The sequence below is a fragment of the Octodon degus genome, unplaced genomic scaffold (assembly GCF_000260255.1).
Source record: "Octodon degus isolate 3935 unplaced genomic scaffold, OctDeg1.0 scaffold00017, whole genome shotgun sequence".
Taxonomy (NCBI): domain Eukaryota; kingdom Metazoa; phylum Chordata; class Mammalia; order Rodentia; family Octodontidae; genus Octodon; species Octodon degus.
The window spans coordinates 454,658-469,607 of NW_004524593.1; the positions used below are offsets into that span (position 1 = coordinate 454,658).

A 14,950-nucleotide genomic window follows, 5' to 3' on the forward strand; every position below is an offset into this window, starting at 1 on the left:
AAGTGCTTATTCCACTGAGCCATCTCCCTGGCCCCTCAAGTCTTCTTTTTACAAGTTATACTTCCTTAAACTGCTGATCAATCTTTAAAATGATTTTTAAATGATTTTTTTAGTCTGAATTTGAAATATGTTGAACTTTTCCATTCCTATCTGATCCCCAACACTTTGGATCTGAATTTCTTGCCTCAAAGTCATACCAACTTGTTCTATGATCTCAAAATGTATACAGCTCTGGAACTTATACTCTCGTTCTTTATACCTGTTTACTGGGGAAAGTTGGACATCGCCTGTAGCTTATTTAATAAAATTTTATTTCTCCAATAAGGTTAGTTTGACAAATTTTTAAAATGTCGCATCTTCTTCTAGTTCTGCACACTCAGTCTGCTGAAAGACTGAGTAAGCTGTTGGTGGCATCATTTGTTGTAGGAGCTTGTTTGCATGATTGAGCCTGATTCTGTTTCTTTCTTGGATTCCTAGATTCATGTTCTCTTTTGACTGCTTATCATATTCTTCTTTTAAGCTTGGTAAGAAATTCCAACCCTCACATTCTGTTCTGAGCACTGATAAGTGAGAGAGAGAGAGCTGTATTCCAAGGCCAGAGGCTCCTCTAGATTTTCCTGGGTCAGGTTGATAGCCCAACCCACCTTTCCAGTTTGTTTTCAATTCATTCTATAAAATTGAACATCTCTTTCCCTCGGGTGCCCCCATGGAAAGTCTTTTAGATTCTTTTCGAATACCCAAACACACTGCTGAAATCACAGAAGAAAGAGAAGAGCAATTTTCTCACAGCTGTTCTTTAGATTTTAATTTGGGAGTCACTTGTTGGATGTCATAGTTGGTGCATACACATACAAACAGACATGCACAAACTTCAGAAATAGCATTGGTATTATTTGTTCTTCAAACTAAAGAGAGTGGTATTTTGTTCAGTTGTGGGCCAGTTCAAAAGTAACTTATTAGACTTTTGAAAGCAATATGTGGAAAAATTGAGGGTGAATATTTTAACTCTATAACAATGTTTTGACTTGTAGAAATTTGATTTGATTAAGCAGACATTAAATGTGGTTTGCAGTCTTTGAACTTACCATAGAACTTAGGGCCTCTTACCAGGCAGAGACTCTGTCTAGCACATAATGAGAAAACTTTGGGTTAGTATAGCCTACGGAGCTAAGAAATAATCTCCAAAGAGGTTGATGTAAAAAGAGAAATGGATATTCTTGCTCCCCTTATTATGCAGTACTTCCTAGTTATGACTTCATTTCAGAAATGTACTATTTGCTCAAGTTCATCTAATGACAAAAATTATGTGAATAACCCTTAAAACCCCACAGGGTTATAATTAAGAAAAAATGAATGCCCTCAAAGCATTTCTGCTATTCAGTGGAAACCTATGTATATATTATTATTTTGTTTTATCAGAGTATGACATTTGTTTTTCTTTCTAGCAGGGCACCAAGAGTTACTGTTTGTAAAGAAATTGTATCTCTGTGGAATAAAGGTCATTTTCTCTTGGTGCATAAGTTGACATGAAAAATTACATCTACCGCAAACATTTATGTTTTGAATCATATGCGTACAGGATCCTGTTGACCTGACAAAGTGTTTAAATAAATCATCAAAATGGGATGCCATCCATTCACTGGGGTTGAAAGTGGAATTGTAAAACTATGGGCCAAATGTGTCACTTGGCCCTGCATGAGAAACCCAAGTCACTGGATGGCCTGTAGATGTAACAGAGGCATCCAGGGAGGCAGCAGGGCCCTCTGGACTTTCAGATAACCTTTTGGTTGCAGGAGAAAGGTGGAACATTTAGACGAACCAGACCATTGAATGGATGAAAAGACATGGCCAGAGTAGAATGGTTGTACAGTAGTTTATTGGGCTTCAGTATCTGGCAGACAGGATCGATCGTTTATGTCAAAGTTCCTTGATTATAGAAAGGGCTTGAGTATGGAAAGAAGAGCAGACAATTCATGGTGATGAACTGGTTTAAATGTCAAAGAGAATAAACGGATACCTCTCAGAAAAAAGTACTCACTGTGGCTTCTTGCAGAAGCAGCGGCCATGGTGGTCAAGTATCGCCGTGCATCAGAATTTTTAATTTAACATTTTAATCCTTTTAGAGAACACAGTGGCTGTAATGAAATTTCTTTAGTGGGCAATAGACATTAAGGCCTTCCAGGTGCACACAGTAATGTCAAGCCAATGGAAATAAATTTCAGAGCTATTGGAGAAGTTTAGATGAGAGTTGGAGTATTTTTTTCTTTAATTAAAGCTTCATTTTTTAATGTCCTTGATGCGTATGATTGGCCTGTACAAGATTTTTCTGTTTGAATATTTGCTCACCAATCAGAATGCTTTATGTGTTTATGGATTTTATTTTATTTTGCAGGAAACATAAGTAAACTTGAAAATGTCTTTTTTTTTCTGTATATTTGAACCTGTAAGAACATTGCATTTATCCTTCTTGTATTGCCCTGATCTGCCACAGGGCCCCAGTTTACGCCATCCTCAGTAAACTTTTGGCAATATTCTTGACTACTTTACCTAAGGTTCCCAAGAGCTTGAGACAAGGACTACATCTCATGGTTTCAACTGCAAGGGGAGAACTAGAAGAGTGATGAGAAAAGGTTGTGAGCAGGGGATCGGGCCTGATCACTATGGCTCCTGCTTGGGGACAGAAGCTACAAGGCTCTGGGCAGCTGGTACCTGTATTTGCTCTCCTGAGTAGGGGATCACAGGACCAATTGCGCTCTTCCTGGAAGGGAGGAAAAAGAAATCATTTCCCTTTTGCTGTTTTCCTTTGTACCTTTATCACCTCTTCTCTATGCTCTTGGGTTGCATCATCTGAGTCCTGTGGAAGCCAATCAAAAAGTCCTATCTCAGACTCTGAAGGGTGGAGTTACATCCTATCTGGAAGTTCCAAGAAATCCCGAGATTTAAATGGTCCAGCTTGTTAGCCTGGTTGTATGTCTCTAGCCACGGCTGGGGTGGGGGTAGTATTTGTTACTCCTAGGCAGATAACTGGCCCCAGGCATGAAGGCCATGATGGTTCATGATGGTCAGCTCCATCAGTAATAAAGGCAGCAGAGCTGGAGCCAGTAGCATGGGGCCTCAGGGGCAGTGAAGCCAGCGAAATCAGATGGTACCCATGATGAAGGTGGAGCTGATGATGGTCATCGACAACAATACTGCCTGCAAAATAGGGCTAAAAAAAGTACCAGAGGTGGCTAAGAAAGAACCAAAGAATAGATGGGAGACTATTTTAATGTAAGGGTAGATTAAACACACTTCAGTTTACTGTGAGAGAGGACCAAGAAAAATGGACATAGATTTGTGAAAATCATCTTGGAATAATAGAAATAAGGGGCATCACTTGAAGCTTGAAGGATGGAGTTAGTCTGGGAGAAATGAAAAGGGGCATCATTATCTATTATAGTAGGTCATAAGCACACATAAAGATACTACCTTCAGAGCTGAGGCTGGCAGAAAATACAAACTGACTGGAGGGTAACTTAGGTAGGTTTATATTTTATGGGCGCAAATTTATGGATTATGGAATCAGCTACTTTGAGGAAACTAAGGGTGGTTAGGGTATAAGCCCTGATCTTTTGAGATTGAGGTCACAAGGACAGTAGTCTTTACTGTAACATACCTGTTCTTTCTGATGACTGAATCATGGTCTGAGCCAATATAGAGTGTTGTCCATACCTCTTTGTGTCATTAATATCCACAATACTTTCAGAGGCCTTCGCTCCCAAGGGAGGTGTGGGGGGCTGAGGAGGACGCGCTCCTGCCATCACCACATCCAGGTAAGCACCCTGCCTTCCTGGACTGCGATGATGTTCCCATTAAGGACGACGCTGCCTCTGTCAATACTTTCTATTAGCATTTCATTCTGCTCTGCAAACCAGTGAAGAATTAAATGGGCAATCAATTCACTTGATCTTTGCCTAGTCATTTGAAACACAAATATAAAATACATTAGTTTCGTCATACTCATTCTGAACTCTAATTCTTTGCCTGAATTAATCTCTATACTTAGATTCCCTTCTCCCTGTTTATCTAATCTGTCCTCCGAAAGACTTAGACCGATTCCCATTTCTCCATAAAGTCTTCTCTAACCACTTCATTCGGTGTGGCCTTTTGCCGCTTTAAATCATTTGACATTCGCTGTCTTTGTCATAAATACTCAGCTATATGTTGTCTTAAATCAGTGGCAGATCGCTTTGTACATCGAGGATAACATTCTAACTGGATAAGAAACCCCCTCCAGGGCAGCAGTGAGACTTCAAAGTGCTTCCAGTCCCAGGCCACACAGGGGATGCAAGGGCAGCGCTGGTGGGCTGGACGTAGGCGGGGCATGTGGGTCGCCACTCAGCCAGACCCAGGGTAGCAGGCGGCTCTCTCTAGCTCCAAGTGAAAATGCTTCCTTATTGCTTTTGGATAATGAAAGCAGTCCTTAATTTTCACAGAGAGTCATAAAAGTTATTGCACCTTTTAGCAGTGCTAACTTACTCCCACTCCTCCTCCTCTATCAAAACATGCTGGTGAATCCTAAAGACTTCCTAATTGATAATAAAGCGAATTTCATCTCCTATCTGATTTAGGAAAGGAGAATTTGCCATCCCTGTCTTCTTCCTTTGTTCCTTTGGGCAGTGGCTTCTGTCCTAGCTGCTAGCAAAATGCTTCAGACGATTTGCATCAGATACAGAAATTCATTCTTACTAAGTTCCTGCCAAGCTAAAGTGTGAGATGATGCCGAGCTTAGCCAAAGCAACACATCAAGCACACATTCCCGCCCTTAGCAGATATCAAGGGTCTTCTTCATCTTTCCTGGTGAGAATACTGAGGGAGGGTGTTCATCAGGAGCAGGGGGAAGAGAGAAGACTTAGGATGAGGGTAACTTCCATACTTTGGCTTCAGACATGCTGCTGAGACTCTACAAGCCTCAGCTTCATTATCTTCCAGATGTATCCTGTGAAGATGAAGTGACATGAAATGTGGAAAACGTTCGGGCAACTGAAGTAGTAGGAGCTTCACAACTTAACTTGGGGATCTCTCCAGGGTTCCAAATACTGGCCACCTGCTCATAGCTAGCATTTTCAGCCCAGCACGGAAGAGATGCTGAATTAGCACCCTGTGCTCCTTAGAAAGAGGAAACATGCACTTGGTAGGAAGAGCCAAACCCTCCATGGAAAACAGCACCCTAGACCTTAAGGTAGTCAGATGTGTACCTGAAAGGCTTCCTCAGGAGCTCTCCATCAACGAGAGCAAAATTGAATGCCCTTAAATCAAAGCTTTTACACAATAAGCGATATCCCCTTCTAGGAAGGATGGAAAGATATTTGCCATTCTGGGGTTTCCTTCCTGTTCCTTTCCAGCCACTGAATTCTGCTTCCTGCCTGGGCTTAGCCCACAAGTCGATCCTGAGCCCCCCAGAGGCTTGGACATGCCAATTTCTCCCTGCAGCACTGGCCAAGATGTAGTCTATTCGTGGAGATAGGATGGGGAAGATGGACCTTGAAGTGAATATTTGCAGTATGTCGGGAAAAAATCTCTTGGGAATTCTGAAGTGCTAGTACAAAGAAAGAAGTGTTCCTGGGCCACACGGGGGCCCCCAGGGATGGGAATAGGGTAGGTAGTCAAATAGGAATGTAAGCTTTGCCCTTCCCATACCTATAATCATCGTCTTTGGACCTAGAGTTTGGGCTACCTGGAGGTTCAGCTACCTGTCTCATCTTTTAAAAGGACAAAAAGTACCTACCCTGCATCCTCCATGAAGTTCCATTGAGGGACAGATGGTCCAATATATTTTAAAGAGCTCAGTAAACCACAAAATGTGCTGGGTAGTTGTTACATAATAATTTCCATGGTAGGGACAGGTCCAAAAGTTATTATTTGCTGGAAATTTTCTTTTTTTTTTTTTTTTTCATGAACACCATGACAAGTTGCATGCTAGTTTGCACAGAACTTCCACATTTCCCATTGGCTACAAAGTTGGCCCCATTCCACAAGGGTTCTACTCAACACATGCTGGGTTCCTAACTCCCTCTAAGAAACCTCATGGAGAAATGTATTTCTTCACTGCTGAGTGCTGACTGACTATTAGGCAAGTCCAGTTGTGTGTGGTTTCTGGGGAGTACAACAGTATTCCAGGCAGAGCCAACTGCACCAGGAAATCCCTGGAGTGCTGAGAAATGTCTGGCCTTGGAGCTGGGGTTGGTCCTCCACAGAGCGCTTCAGTCCTGACCATCCCTAGAGAGAAGAAGGTGGGGGCTCCAGAAGGGCGAGGGCAATGGTATTTCGATCTTAGCTCCCTGACTCAAGGGCTCTTCTGTTGCAGCCATTTCCATAATTTATTGCAAGCAGTGGCTGAGAAGACCTTTAGGTCTTAAGCCTTTCTGCCTCCCATTCTTTGAAATAAGGAGGATGATTACTGTCACCTCTCTTGCGGGAAGGCAGGGGCCTGATGAGTTAGGTAATGTCTGGACAGAACACTGTCCACTGTGAGGTAAGAAATAGGCTGTGGTGGCCAGATGCAGAAACCCTGGGCTGGGTGACATAAGTAGTTGGGTCTCCAGGAGGGATGTGTAGCCCTGGACACTAAGGCTAGCTCCCTGGAACAGAGGGAGACAGAGAGACACATGCAGAGAGACAGAGAGAGAGAGAGAGAAAGAGAGAGACAGAGAGACAGAGACAGAGATAGAGAGACAGAGAGAAACAGAGAGAGAGAGAGAGAGACAGAGAGAGAAACAGAGAGAGAGACAGAGAGAGAGAGACAGAGAGCATGTGAGTTCCCAGGCTACTCCTGCATCAGCACCTTTGACCTTACAAGGTGAGGCTCTGCCCTGTGGCCACAACCTAGCTCAAGTCTGTCGGAGCTGTCACTGCTCAACTCTAGTGTCCCCAGATGGCAGGACTCACCAGGCCGACAGGAAGCAAGAGCAGTTCCACTCTCTGGGTTTCATTTCAGGTGGCACTGTGCTCTGCCTCTTGAAGAACAGGCAAGATGTGGCTCTGTCACATCTGTGCTGTCCCCCACCTGCTGGGGGGGGTCTCTGGTTATCCACATTAAGCCCCCTCACTGGGGGCTTTCTCCCAGTTTGTGATGACTTGGGCTTTAACCTCACTACCTTTGAGCAGCTTCTTTTAACACCAGTTTGGCCAGAGGAGATTGGGATTTGGCAGGTAACAGTAGGGTCCTTATCGATCTCTTTTTTAACCCCATAACCCTGAAGTGCTACAGGTAGCAACAGCACTTCTTTCTTCAGCCTTGATGTGTTCTGCCTCGGCCAGGAGAGGAAGCAGCCAGTTTTGTATGCAGTGGGCCACTCCTTTTCTTGCTTCAGCACAGATCCTGTCCACAACTCCCAGAGCTGTGTGGAGAACCAATAGGGGTGGGGTCGGTGCTTCCTTTGTTTCAGCCCTTGATTCAGCTAATCTGCCTCCCTGATCAGCTGACGTCCCATACCCAGACAACTGACAGGATCATGGGCAATGTACACTCCATCACTCTGTCTTCCCTTGTTATTTGAGGGCTTTTGGATCAGCAAATCATGGAACTATTATGTGAGATCTCATGGAGGCTTAAGGAGTTGGAGGAAAGAAAGGAAATGGGGGAGGTGGAGAAAGGGCGAACTCTCATGGATAATTTCTTGTGTACTAAGAGCAGTAAAATGCTCTACAGCTTAGCTTTTACTCTAAACTCCATAAAGTATAGAAGTGGCTAAATAAGTCTCATTATCTTATTTCAAAATATTTTAGAGAGATGTCATATTCAGAGATGATAACTTGGCTAGCATCACAAGACCATCAAGGGACAGTTTTTGTTGTTTTGGTAACCAGAACTCCCATTTGTCTGATTCCATAGGGCACATTTCTCCTTCGAAATAGTCTTTCATTGTCTTCAAGTTTCTCTGGTGTCATCTGTCCAATTCTCTGCAGCATCTAGAGAAAATGGGCCATTTGTGTGTTACTTGCTTGAGCCACAGCGTTGTTCTTTGGGGCAGAGCTCCATCAGTCCTTCCCTAAGGCACCCAGCATTCTGCTGCATCCTGGGTAAGGCACGTGATGTTCTGGAAGCAGCATCTCTAAGCTCATCAAGATCTAAAATCCCTTATCATCCTTAGAATGCTTACATGTACCTTACATAGCATTTGTAACAAGAAAGCAGCAGCGACGACAGATTAAGCAAAAGTAAACTAGACCCAGACCGTGGTGTTTTAAATTCACATTTCAGATTTCTCTGGGGTGGATGTGCTGCCCACTGATCCTCAGCCCTCATTTCTAACCCTTGGCACACAGTTGTCTCACGCACAGTCAGGGGAATGCTGTGGCAAGTACCAGGCCATGTGCAGTTCTGAAGAAATAGGAAGGCCCCTGCTAGCCAGCCCCGGTGGAGGCCAGGACTGCACGCCTGGAAGCACCTCCCAGTCAGTGCCAGCCCGCTGGAAGCCCTCTGGCCCAGAGTACTGCCCAGTCTGCTGGAAGCCCTCTTTCCTGATGCTGGACCGCTGCCTGCTTTCCCCCCTCCATTTCCAGCAGCTGAGAGGAAAGCTAAGGCCAGTACCGACTCAGAAAACCTGAGACTCAGCCTGTGTGAGTGAGATGGGAGGAGTGAAAACTCATTACGGGAGAGGACTGCCTTCTTGCAGTGGAGGCTCTCCTTGTGTCTGGGAGTCATGAATATTGCATCAAAAGAGTTCGCTCATTGAAGTGAAGGAGAAAGGAACCCAGTAGCTAGGAGAATTAAATAACTCCTGGGAACCAGCCTTGGGAGGGATTACTCAGTGGGATTTTGGAGTAAGTTTCTGACAAGATTTTGCCTTGGCTTTTTAGTTTTGTGTGACTCCAGACCAAGAAAACCCCTTGGGGATATCTGGGGTCAGCAGAAAGCCTTTTTTGACAAGGTTGTGGGCAGGTGTCCTCTTTCAGGGGGCTCCCCTTGCTTGATCTTCCTAGGGTTTTCTGTGAAACTGGCCAGCAATAAAAGCACACCAGTGTAGGTGAGGACGATTTAAAGTGATTATCATTGTTACTACTCAGCATTTGATACTGATGTTCCTCGACTTAGGATGGATTATATCCAAATAAATCCATTGTAAGTTGAAAATATCGTGTGTTGAAAATGCATTTAATACATCTAACTCACCGAACACATAGCTTAGGACGCTAGAGTATCTACTATTTCTCCTTGTGGCTCAGTGCCACCACCCAACATGGCAAGGCAACTGCATCACTAACCTGGGAGAAGATTAGGGTTCAAGATACACAGGATGATTTCTACTTAATGCACATTGTTTGTGCACAGTCCTAAAGTAAAAACCGTCGCAAATTGAACTATCATCAACTGGGGATCATCTATATTTAAATTAAATATCAAGCAAATAAACACACATCCCGAGGCCCGTTCAGCACAAAATCAGACACCAGAGCTCTGCGCCTGCTCTGCTGCATGCTCAGCCCTGATGCCATGTCGCGCAGCGCCGGCACCATGTTCCTGCCTGTCATGCATAGTGGAGCAAATGGACATCAGCAAAGCATCCCTGCTGTGAATGGGGCAGAGCCCGATCCTCAGATGCTTTGCCCAGTTTTGGAACAGAAGCTCTGGTAGACCGTGCGTCAAGACATCCGGCCTTCCTGTCCGGGGTGGGGGTGGGAAGAGGATGCTAACAATGGCATCTCCTTGAATCTGCCCCTTTTCTGGTCTTGCTCTTATAGAACTTTATGGCTGCTTCTGGAAGACACCCAAGAGAAGTAGGACAGAAAGGGACATACTTGGGGGCTGCTCTGTGTGGTTCTGAGAATGAGGCAAAGGAGGGGAAGAGTAATAGCAGCAGCAGCAAAAGGGAGAAGGAAGGAAGCACAGAGATATTAAATAGAGCCCAGAACCAAATCCGCACTCACTCAAGAGTGTACGGGGGCTTAGGAAGCTCTGATCTCTGGAACTTAGCCCATTTCAGCTTTGCAATTGCTGGAAAGGATGAGAGGTTTGGGGGGAAAAAGAAGAAGAAAAGGGGAAAACGAAATATCCTGTACATTTCTATAGATTCTTTGAGCTGAGAAGGGCTGTTTAGCCAGAACCGCCATCCAGAACCATGTTACCATGGCAACCCTTCTGCAGCCTGGAAGGCTGTGACAGCCCACTCTGGAGCTAGTGCTGCAGAACCAGAGAACATTATGGGAGAAATTTTGTTTCCTAGATTATTAGCAATAAATACATACACACAGAGGCATAAAACAATCTATGAACTTGGTTGCAAATGCTGTTTTACTTGGCATTAAACATGAATTCTGTGCATTTCTGAAGTACAGAGTGGCTCCAGCACCATGTAAGTGTTAGAATACAAGAGTTCAGAGGACACAGTCACTGCACAGAGCAAGGTACTTTCTGTAACGCTGTTCTAGGAACAAAGTTGCCACACCATGAGACCCCACCAAAGGGGATTTCTGAGCTGGTGGTTGGTGAGCAGAGAGGAGGATGTAGCTGACTTCAGCAGGGCCTGGGAAAGCTTCCCAATGACGATGACATTCAAGAAGTGACAAAAATGAGTGAGTAGGAGTTTTCCAGGTGCAGAATGTAAGGGGAAAGGAATTCCTGTGCCAATAAGATCTATTAAGCAGGAAAGAAACCCAATTCTGAATTTTCTTTCCTGACTTGTTCCAACACCCACCCCCTTGGATTGCCCCCTCACCCATTTTTTGTTTGTTTGTCTGTTTATTTGTTTTTAGTACCAGGGATCAAACTCAGGACCTTATGCTTGCCTGGCTGGCATTCATGCCTCTGAGCTATCTCCCTGGTTCCTCTGCCCCACTCTTAAAGGTCCTTGTTCAACTTTTGGTTGATTTCAGTCTGTGGCTGAGCAGCATTTCCCAAGCTCTCCCGGGCTTCTTATCCATCTATATACCTGTTTTGAGGACCAAATGCATTTCTGACATGAAGTGGGCGTGTAATTTTGGCAGGCCCAGACCTATTGGACCTAGAATGTGGCCAGGGATAGATGGTTTAAGATAGTCTGTAATTAAATATTTAAAACAGACTTTGGTTTGGGGATTCAAATACTTTCCCCTCAAGAAATCCCCACCATTAGTTTGGCTTCTATGTAATAATTTTTTAAAAAGAGGGCTGTACTTACTCTGAACTGCCTTAGTGGTCTTCAACTTGCTGCTTTTTTACGCTCCTAGGGATGTATTAATTTGCATGCTGACACCAAGAATATAAAGATAAATTGCTTCTCACGGAGCACTGGAGAGTAAGGCCCACCTTGGAAATGTTCACAGAGCCCCCCCAGGATCAATGCCAGTCAGTCTGTGAACGTTCTGTGCATATTAATTGGTGATAATTGGAAAATAACACTCGTCTCCTTAAAGAAGAAAATTGCTGCAACTGATTGAGCACTTTCATGCAGAAACTATTTTTATTACTTAGGTTCACTAAATAGATTGTCAATATCACAACCGATATTACTATGTGTGCGCATGCGTGCGCACACACACACACACACACACACACACACACTGCAACAGCTATGTTTAAGGCACAGTGGTGAGGATGTAAATATAAAACAGAACTAGTCCTATTTTCAGGAATCTAACAATTTACTGTGTGTAGGGAAAGGAGGGTGCACATGTATAAATAAATATGATACAAAGCAGAATGAAGCAATTGCTACGCATACAGATAGAGATATATGTACCCTTGCACTGTGCCTCACAACACGTTTTGTAAGTGTGAAATGATTGATAGGGTAAATAAACGTGTTGTAAACAAGGAGAGAAGAAATAATTCCTTTTGATCATTGCCCAGGGATTGCCAGAAAGACAAGCTTTATAGGAAAATATCTTCTATGTGAACTTTGGAAGGGCAATGGATATTTTAGTAGGCGTAAGGAAAAAGGCAGTGCAGGCTGAGGAAGCAGTTCTGGCCAAGTGAGGAGGAGAGAAGTCACAGAGTGCACCAGGGAATGGTAGAAAACAGTGGAAACCCGGCTCTTGGTTTTGAAGACTTTTGAATGGCATGCCGAGCAATTTGGACTTCACTTGGGGGCAAGGCAGAGAGTAGCCATTAGAGATGTTTGAGGAAGGAGCTGGTGTGATTGTGTTAGTGCTCGTTGTCTGTACGCTCACAGGGAAGGGGTGCCTCAAGGTGAGGCATCTTGTCTGCTTGGTTTGCTCGTGTGTCCCACGAGCTCACCCCAGCGTCGGGCACACAGTAGATTCTAATAGATCGCGCTGAATGGGATCCCGGTGGGGTTTTAGGAATTTATTTCTGCAGCTGACATAAGAATTAGGAAACAGGAAGGATTTCAGGCAGGAGATTCAAATTGGAAAACTATTCTATTAGCTTAAGAGAATGCCCAGGAGAGAGAAGGTGGGAGTGATCCTGAGAAAGGAAAGAAACAAAGCCAAGCAGTGGGCTAGGGACTGCACCAGAGGGCTGGCCACTGAGCGCACAAGGGGCTGAGCACCCACCCTGCTCCTTATTGTACAACAGTGAACAATGGTCAAGACTGCTGTGGACCAAGCATAAGATTCCAGAGTTGCTGCTCAGGGAGAGTGGGAGGGACTTGGAAGGAGAAGATGATGGCTTTGCTTTTAGAAAGGTCCAACCTGAGACATTCTTGTGCTAGCTCCAAGGGAAAATCTGAGAATAGAGCTCTGGTATGTCTTGCTTTGGCACATGGTACTAGAGGGCAGGCTTCTGGGATCCTTAGGATGGAAGTAATAATTCCAGCACAGTGAATAGGGGACCTGGATCTCTGGGGAGGAATGAAAAGTTACACTCCCAGGGCAGAGACTTGCGTTCAGTGCATAGGAAATTCAAGAGCCCGAAAATGTAGAAAAGTCAGGATTGACAGTAGGACTGCAAAGGATCAGAAAAGGCTCAGGAGTTTTCTGATTTGGGGCAGAGTCAGGGTGACAGTTAGGGTGGAGTGTCAGCTTGATTGACATTGGGATCTACCCCGGGAAAGCAGAGAAGCATAGTTCTAAGTGTACCTGGGTGAGAGCGGAGGTTCGGTGCTGGGTCTGTGCCTCACCCATCCTCTCTGGCACTGTTCCTTTGCTGTGTTTCCCAGCCACTATGAACTAAATTTGTTCTTCACTCTCTTCCACCAAGATGGTGCTTCGTTGGAGGGCACGCATCATGCACTGAATCCCCCAGCTTGTGAGCTGAGTTAAGGTTCTCCTTTAAGTTGCAAATGTCAGGCATTGTGTCTCATTAGTCAGAAATCCGACTAATATAGGGTGAGATGAGAAGAACTCAGTACATTCAGAAAAAGTGAAGCCTGATTAGAGTCACAGGCTCAGATAGAGCAGAGGCCTTGAGATTCCAGTGGAAGGGGGAAGACAGAAGACACAACTGAAAGCTGTAAGTGTTGGAAGAGAAAATAGAATGCAAGGGTAGGCTACTTCTTTAGGAAGCTTGGGAACAAAGAAAAGACAAAACAGATTTTAGCTCTAGGGAAATCATAGCTGATAAAAAAAATCATGTTTTTATGAAAGGGAATATGTTTGTGAGCTAAAGAGAAGGAAAATGTTACCTAATAATAAACTCATAGTTGTTTCTCTAATGTAGGGAAAATGTGTTTTGAGTCTGATTAAAAGAGCTTTATTTAAAAAAAAGAGCTTTATAAGACCTATGCTTTCACTGGTGTAAAATAATATAGCTGGGCACCATTTGAATGTAATAGTGTCAAACCCAATCCATTCAGGTGATACTGAGGTTTACTGATCCCCACTTCAGTGGTCTCAGATATTGTTCGTGGGAAGAGTGCTCTTTTCTGTGATGCCAGGACCTCAGAAAGGTACTGATGGCACTGTCTGTCTCATCATTGGTCCTGGAGACAGTCATGTAGTCCTGAGCAGGGTGAAATCAGGTGGAGTGAGAACTTGATAGTTCTAGAATTTGAATTTCATAAAAATGTCAAGAACCTTGGGTGTTGTGATACACAAGAAGTTGATGCTCTTTTTCACCTTGTTTTCTAAAATGTAAAGAGACTGCTTTCCCCTGAAGGAAAAATGTGAAGGAAACTAAAAAAAAATATTCAAAGTAAAATCAAGGCTACAATTTCCATGTAGTTCTATATAAATCTTGTGAAACTGAAGGCTGCACTTGGAGTTATATCTGCAAGTGATATATGAGATATGGGAAAGACCAGAAAGAATAGTATACCCCAGAAATGGCAATAGTAGCTATTTATAGTGATAGACTATGAAAGGTTATTATTTTCTGCTTTATATTTTTGTGAGTTTGTCATTTCATATAATGAGCATACATTATTTTTTAATCATAAAATTATTAAAATCAACTGAAATACACAAAAGTGTAATTGTGTACATGTTCTTTCATATCTACCTTTCCGTTTCATTTTAACAGGGAGCTGTACTTAGGAAGATCAAGTTTATAAACCCTTGGATTTTGTTTCCAGAAAACTCAGAGTGGATCAGAACTGGCCCTGTTTAGCAAACAACTAGAGCACATGAGAGCAAGGCTCTCAGTGCAAGAGAGTATCCCTGGGGTAAAGTACAAGGCAGTGCTCCCCAGTCAGCCAGACAAGGGAGGGTTATCTATAGAGCAAAATAAAACCCAGGCGTTGGCAAAGATACGTAATCCTAGCATTGAGGAGTCTGAGGCAGGACAGTTGCCTTGAGTGTAAGGCCAGATTGAACCACATAGTGAGACCTTGTCTCAAAGCAAAGCAATAACCAAAAAATAAACCAAACAACAACAACAAAAGAACCCCCCAATAATAATAAAATAAAATAAAACAAGCCTCTTGCTTTTCCTGCTTCCTGCACTCTCTCTTCCTTTCCTTCTCCCTCCTTCCTCTCCTCTCTCCCTCTTCTATCTTTTTCTACTCTTATTCCTTTCCTCTTTATCCATAATCCCTTCCTTTTCTTCTTTTTTTTAATCCCTTCCTTTTATTCTGTGGCTGGCACTGTTCCT

The 14,950-nt window shown here is 43.7% G+C and overlaps 1 protein-coding gene across 2 annotated transcripts in view; it reads left to right on the forward strand.

Moving 5' to 3' along the window:
• Astn1 (astrotactin 1) overlaps positions 1 to 14,950 on the forward strand; it is a 310,603-nt gene that overhangs the window by 36,414 nt on the left and 259,239 nt on the right. The window lies entirely within an intron of this gene.